The sequence below is a fragment of the Hordeum vulgare genome, chromosome 4H (assembly GCF_904849725.1).
Source record: "Hordeum vulgare subsp. vulgare chromosome 4H, MorexV3_pseudomolecules_assembly, whole genome shotgun sequence".
NCBI lineage: Eukaryota > Viridiplantae > Streptophyta > Magnoliopsida > Poales > Poaceae > Hordeum > Hordeum vulgare.
The window spans coordinates 358,183,748-358,191,322 of NC_058521.1; the positions used below are offsets into that span (position 1 = coordinate 358,183,748).

Genomic DNA, 7,575 nt, shown 5'->3' on the forward strand with positions numbered 1-7,575 from the left:
TTAATGGGCTCTTGTAGTCCTTGTTGATCTGCCCGACTACTAGCTGTGAGTCTCCTCTGACGATGAGCTTCCTGATCCCGAGATCTGTTGCGATCCTGAGGCCGGCAAGCAGATCTTCATACACGACGGTGTTGCTGGTGGACTTCTCCCGGGGAAAGTACATCTGGATTACGAATTTGAGGTGTTCTCGAGTAGGTGCAACTAGCAGCACGCCGGCTCCAGCGCCTTGCAGTGAGAACGCTCCATCAAAGTACATGATCCATTCTTGGGTGTACTCCTTGCCCGGGAGGGTCGATTATGGTATTTCCTCGTCTGGCGTCGGGGTCCATTCGACAATAAACTCCGCCAAAGCCCTGCTTTGGATGGTTGATGTGCTTTCAAACTTGATGCCGAAGATGGACAACTCCAACGCCCACTCCACGATCCTGCCAGTTGCATCGGGGTTCCGCAAAACCCTTTGCAGCGGAAAGCGGGTGATGACGATGATATTGTGTGCTTGGAAGTAGTGGCGCAGCTTTCTCGAGGCCATCAGAAGGCCGAAAAGCAGTTTTGGCACCCCGGAGTATCTCGATCTGCCCCCCTGCAAGAGGGAACTGACGAAGTAGACCCAGCGCTGCACCATCTTCTTCTTCTGCACTAGCCCGCCTGCTGGAGGGGGTTCCTCTTGATCACCCCCGGACTCTGCCGGTTGTGGCTGGTTGCCGGTGTGCACTTCCTCATCTGATGGCGTTGCCTTTGCTCGTGTATCTTCGTCATCTTTCCTCTGCCCCACCAGGGCGGCGCTAACCACTTGGTTGGTTGCCGCTAGGTACAGGAGCAGCGATTCTTGTGGTTTAGGCGCTACCAGGATTGGCGTAGAGGAAATGTATCACTTCAGGTCTTGTAGCATCGTTTCTGCCTCGGCGGTCCACTCCATCGGTCCTGCCTTCTTCAAGATTTTGAAGAACGACACGGCGCATTCGGCAGACTTGGAGATGAACCTGCTCACGGCGGCTATAGAACCGGCAAGGCGTCGCACATCCTTGACGCGCTTTGGTGCCTCGATTTGTTGGATGGCCTTGATCTTGTCGGGGTTAGCTTCAATCCCGCGTTGGGACACGAAGAACCCGAGAAGCTTGCCGGATGGAACACCGAAGATGCACTTTTCGTGGTTGATCTTGAGGTTAATCTTGCGCAGGTTGGAAAATGTCTCTTCCAGATCTTGCACAAGCGTTGACCCATCCTTGGTTTTGACCACTATATCATCCATGTAGGCTTCCAGGTTCCTATGGAGTTGGGGCTGAAAACCAATCTGGATCACTCGTGCAAAGGTGGAGCCGGCATTCTTCAACCCGAAGGGCATTTGTACAAAGTAGTATGTGCCATAGGGGTGATGAAGGTGGTTTTCTCTTCATCTTCCTCGGCCATGTAAATCTGGTGATATCCTTAGTAGGCATTGAGGAAGGACAGCAAATCACAGTGAGCGGTAGAGTCGAGAATCTAGTCGATGCGCGACAAGGGAATATGATCCTTCAGGCAAGCTTTATTGACGTCGGTAAACACTACAAGAAATATGTCAACTAACGACCTTCTGTTAGTGACACTCGCAGAATTGGTCATAAATCTACAACCATTTGAGACCAATTGGTCGTAAGCTGTCCGGAGGGGTCCTAACCCCAGAAACTAACGACCTTTTTCATCAGAAAGGTCGTAACTTCCTTACTAGAAAAGGTCGTAAAGTAGATAGCCCTGTTTCGTTGCCTAATTTGTAGCTAATTACGACCAATATAGATGGTCATAGCTATGACTAGGTGCCACGTCATCAGTTTTGCCTACGTGTCATGTCCATGTGTTAATTTTTGCCTAGTTTGTGAAGCAACCTACTATTTTGTCATTCCATAAATTCTCGAAAAATTCTCATAAATACTTTGTATCATATATTCCTCAAATATGTGAAAACCCTTCCTTCCATAGTTTGAAAATAATTCAGCAATATTCATTTTCCTATTCTGTTCAGAATAGCACTTTGTGAAGGAAGTGTCACTTTGGCATGTACAAATGGTATAATTTTTTTACAGTGCCTTCATATGCCCTAATTAACATCATACACCAAATTTCAGCTCAATCCATTGATTCATTTGATCCCAGCTTCAACATCCATATTTCTGCACAGTGTGGTACTTTGCAAAGCAAGTGCCACCTAGGTTCATCCATTTGAGCTAAAATTCTGGCACGAGAGTCTCCTTAGTAGATGATCATCCTCAGCCAAAATTTAGGCCCATTGTCTATGTGCATTATCCGCACCGCTAATCAAACACTTGGCTGCTAATTCATGTTTGAGCTTAGTTCGGTCTCCTCGTGAGATTCTTCTATTGTATTCTTCTTCCTGACACCTACCGAGGGAGTGTATAACCCACCAGACATGCCTATTCCACCTAGAATGCGTGGCAACACAACAGTAACGCCGTGACTACGCAACTCGCATGCAAGTTCACGCGCTCTGGAGTTGGGCCCCTCGACCACCATCCAAACCTCGGCGTCAAGCCATCACACCATGTAATTATTATTAAATAGATACTTATGTACCTCTAGGGGTTGAATGCGGTCGAAACGACGGACATGACCGTGCATATCTAGGGGTTGAATATTGCCAAAATGCGGTCGAAACGACGGACATGACCGTGCATATCTAGGGGTTGAATCTTGCCAAAATTTTGTTGAATCTCTGATTAAATATATACTTCTTTACCTAAAAATGATTTTAGGAAAAAATCATGAGAAACCTCCAGTTCAAATTTCACCCGCTTCCTGCTGAATCGGCGATAATTTGTCTTTTTCACTAGAGGTGGATAAAAGCTTTTAACACCCAACCATTTTGTCAATTATACATTAAATATGGCCTAGTATTTTACAAAAATTATTTGGTACAATTTTGAAACAAATATATGGTAGGTCCTTCACAAAAAAATTCATTTTGGGCACTTGAAAAATGGAAAATGAATTTTTCATACAAGGAAAATGAAAACTTCCTTAATCAACGTTGTTTTCCATTCCAATTTGCACCCTTGTGCATAATATTATATCATTTCAACAAACTATGTCATGAATGTGACATAAATTGATCATTTGGCTTGAAAGTCATTAATCTTCACACATCATAGCTCATTTCTAAGAACACTTTTAAAAAATAATTGCATTATTACAAGTTTATTTTTTTTCCGGTAACTTGGTCACATATAATGACACAATGCTAAGGTTTTACAATTTTTTGATTTTTTTGAATTTTGCTTGCCCATTTCAAAATGCGGTCAAAACGACGGGCATGCCCGTTCGTAGCTAGTGGTTGAATCTTGAAATTTTTTTGGTGTTTATGTGATTAAATGGATACTTCTGTACCTAAAATGATTTTTGCAAAAAATAAAAAGCAATCTATGAGGCAGCTGCAGTTCAAATTTGACCCGGTTCGAGCTGATTCGGTTTGTTGAATGACTGGAAATAGCTAGAAATATCAAAAGTGCATACAAGTTGGTGATCATAAAAAAATATTAGAAGTGCGTATGAAAAGTAAAAAAATTAATGGTGTCATTTTATGAAATATTTTTCATAGTTTCTTTACAAAATTCCTTGTTCTTATAGCACTAAAACCATTTTTAATTATACATATCTTGAACCAATCACCCTCCCACGGATCACCGAGTTGGACACGATCTAAGACATCCATCATGTATCCATCCAACGGTGGAGCCTCTCCTCAGAAACCCTAACCACCCACCACTCTGCACTTCTCCAGATCCTATCTCGTCTCCCTCGTCTCCCACCAACGATTCCCACTGCCGCTGACCTCGTCTCCCACCCACGATTCCAACACCCTCACCCCTCACCCGGAGAAGCCAAGGCCGGCGGCGAGGAAGAAGGAGAAGAAAGCATCACCATGGTGGTCCGGATCCGGCTCACGCGGTTCGGCTGCCGCAACCGGCCCTTCTACCGGGTGATGGCTGCCGACAGCCGCTGGCTGCGCGACGGCAAGCACCTCGAGGTCCTGGGCTACTACAACCCGCTCCCCGGTGAGACAGCCCACCACCACCCCCAGTCGATCTGTACACGTATTTTTGTGTGAAATTCGGTTGAGATTCCAGGATTTGTTCGGCCATTGGGTACTAGCCAGCGAGACCGTGAGATTGAGTGGTAGAGAATAGAAGAGATCAGCGAGAACCGGATCCCCCCCCAACGGCAGAAAAAACAGAATTGGGTTATTTGTTTAGCTCTAGTTCTAGACTTGGACCTCAGAATAGTTGGTGTATTTTTGTTTGAGTGCTAAATTAAGGATAATGACAGCTTGTTTGCTCTTGCTAATTAAGTTGGCAGCAAACATGTGGAGGGTTGTTTCGCTGTAAAACTATTCCGGTGTGATGGTTGCCTTTTTGTTGTTGTTGTTAAGGAAACATATTTTATACTAGCAACTTATCGAGTAGGAAGCACCAGGCAATGTTGTGGTGGGTTGACCGAGTCTGTACTTGAGCTGTAGTTATTCACTCTTTGCAATTCCTTCGTTTCTGGTAATAGAAATCAGAAGCTATGGAGGGTCTTGCCCGGGGAAAAAAGAAGGAAAAAGTAGTAATAGGCAACGCCAGCGTGTTTCTTGTCCTGAATCATGCATTTGGGTAGGTAACTCAAGAAGGTCCCATTAGTCTTGGTTGTTTGCGCTTGTTTTATTCAAGAGTCTGTGTTCACGATATGTTTCATATGTCCTACAGTATGTACATCTTCCCATTTCGATTATTCAGGGCTGTGATCTCTTCTTTTTGTGCACTGGTTTTAGCTCGTCTATTCTACCTAATATTCTGCTAGAGCCCCATGTGCGCTCTGCTCGCGGACATGTTTTAGCTTATCTATCAGCTTATCTATGAAACACGTTGAACATTATGTTTTAGCTTATCTATCAGCTAGAGTACTCCAGGTACTTGAAAGCATGAGGAAACATAAACTATCAAACACGTTGTATGTTGTATAGTACTCCCTCCGTCCCATAATATAACAACGTTTCTAACACTAGTGTTGTGTTTAAAACGCTCTTATATTATGGAACGGAGGGAGTAGATATCAATATGACTGCATTTTTTGTGTGCCTCATTTTCACTTATTTTCCACTCCTTGTGCCGTAAAACGTGGCATGTGCATTGTTGCTTGGCCTTAGGGATGGACATGATACCAACTGAAATTATGATATGGAACTTTGCTGAAAAAATATTTGTTGTATATGTTCTATTACAAACATGTTTAGTTAGGCCGTGTCAAAGTAATCTTTTGATTCACTGTCTCGCATAATCAATGTTTTTTGACTTTTATAGATTTTGAAAAATTCAGAACTGAATAAAATGCTGCCAATTTGCAGATGTGATACATATATATGTGCATATACAATAGGTTACAGACTCAGAAATACATTTTTCATTGACCAAGCTACATAGCTAGCTGTTAGTTTGAATCAGGTGTAGAATGCTGAATAGAATGTGCATGTGCGTGTACTGAACACATTCACCCCTGTTGAAAGTTTCAGATCCAGCATACATGCAGGTCAGTGATGTACTAATCCTTACTAGTCAGCTATGCATATATCATTTCAAATCATTATCTAACACTGCAGAAATGGAACATTTGGTTGTTTTGGTCACTTCAAATTTCTCCATTTTTAAAGTACATTAGGAACGAACTATCGAATTTCTATAGGTATAACAGCAATACGTATGTGTCTCCTCTACTCCATATAATTGATCCAGGTTCTAGTTATTAATAGAAAAACTATTAATTGCATGCACATTCTAAAACTTGCATGTGAAGCTATATCATGAAATTACTGTTTGCTTCACTTTTTCAGCATGCTTTAATCCAATTGTTCTGGAATCAAGATTAAATATCTATTAAGTGGTTTCCTATCTTCAGAAGTAAAATGTTTGCTTGCTACCTTCTTTAGGGTACTGTTTTCTAATCAAATTGTTGAACACATGAGTTATTTATACAAATCATGTGCTATTTATGGTTACTTTTATGCCACCTTCTTGATTACTTAGCTGAATTATGTTTTGTGTACTAAACAGCAGGTGTGGTATTTGGCTTCCATGTGCAAACATGATAAGTATGTATACTTCTTTGAGGTTCAAATTCTATAGATGTTGCATAATATTGGTGTCAAAGTGCCTCTCCTTAGGGATTGATTTAAACCGCATATGAGCTACTAAAACAATTTTATTGCTGTTCAAACATGAAATTCTAGTTCTTTGTTTCAAACATCGAAATGTTGTTTACCTTGTCCTTCTATGCTTAAATGGTAAAAATGTCGCATTTATAGGATTGTACACCTGATGTGATCGGAGTAGGATTTACTCGCTGCTCACAGTTACTACTTGTATTCACTGATTTCTATGCCTCATTTTGCTTGTTGTACTCTGATTTACACAGAAAAACTGCTTACAAGTTAGTGTGATGTTAGATTTTCTTTTATTTTGTTCTTAACTATTTTGTCTGATAACTTGCAGATGTTGGCCTTCATTCATGTTTCGTCGCAAGGTCCAGGAAGAAGAAGTCAGGAGAAGCACAAAGTTCTTGATCATTGGAGCTAGTTATTGTTTTGATTTTTTAGTTGTGTTACCTAATGTGAACTAGTTTTGATTGTAAACCTGATGCTAACCATGTTTGATTGAAATGTGCCAAGTTTGGATATGTTTGATTGTATTCATGATGTGACAGATGTTCAAGTTATAATGGTTGTTTGACATATTTTGTAATTTCTGACGCGTGGGACCAATTTTGAGATCAGCATGACATGTGGGACGAGTATAAAAATAAAATGGCCAAAAAAGAAAAGCAATAGAAAGTAAAAGACCACAACCCAAAATAAAAAAAAGGCTAAAATGTTGGGGATTATTGGGCCAGGCCCATGTAGCTAAGCAAAATAAAGAGAAAAAACATTAAATGGGCTCGGTCCATTTAAAACACCGAATTGGACCGGGCTGATTCTATGCCACGTTAGCTTGCCATGTCAGATCCGACATGGTGTGGGCAGATTGCTAGTGACCAAAATAATTTCAATGCTTTCGTTTGGTCGTAAAATCCTACGACCAATCCAGCAAAAAGGTCGTTATAGTTCATTAGAGACCCTTAACTTTTGACCGTTTGTTTTTGGTCGTAAAAAGGTCGCAAATGGAAATCAATGACCATTCGATGACCAATATTGAAGGTCGTTAGTTGACATATTTCTTGTAGTGAAAGTCGATACAGAGCCGCCCTTCCCATTCGCCTTGCGCATTACAACCGGATTGGCCAACCATGTGGGGTGGATGACTCCTCTAACCAGTCCCGCTGCTTCTAACTTCTTGATTTCCTCGGCAATGAACTCCTGTCGCTCTAGGGCTTGCTTCCTCACCTTCTGCTTGACTGGCCGTGCATGGGGGCAGACAGCGAGGTGGTGCTCAATCACCTTTCTGAGAACACTGGGGATATCTGATGGTTGCCATGCAAAAACATCGAGATTCGCGTGCAGGAAGGCGTTGCACGCGCTTTCCTATTTGCTGTCAAGGGCGGAACTTATGGTGAAAGTTC

The 7,575-nt window shown here is 42.1% G+C and overlaps 1 long non-coding RNA gene across 4 annotated transcripts; it reads left to right on the plus strand.

Moving 5' to 3' along the window:
* The first annotated feature begins 3,952 nt into the window (after nt 1-3,952).
* LOC123448621 lies at nt 3,953-6,696 on the plus strand. Of its 4 annotated transcripts, none has more exons than XR_006631868.1 (3): nt 3,953-4,043; nt 6,075-6,112; nt 6,513-6,696. It is a non-coding gene; the product is annotated as an uncharacterized LOC123448621 (long non-coding RNA). The 4 variants fall into 4 exon arrangements; XR_006631869.1 differs by having other exon boundaries at nt 3,957-4,043; nt 6,078-6,112; XR_006631870.1 differs by lacking the exon at nt 3,953-4,043 and adding an exon at nt 4,050-5,553.
* Nucleotides 6,697-7,575: the final 879 nt, after the last annotated feature.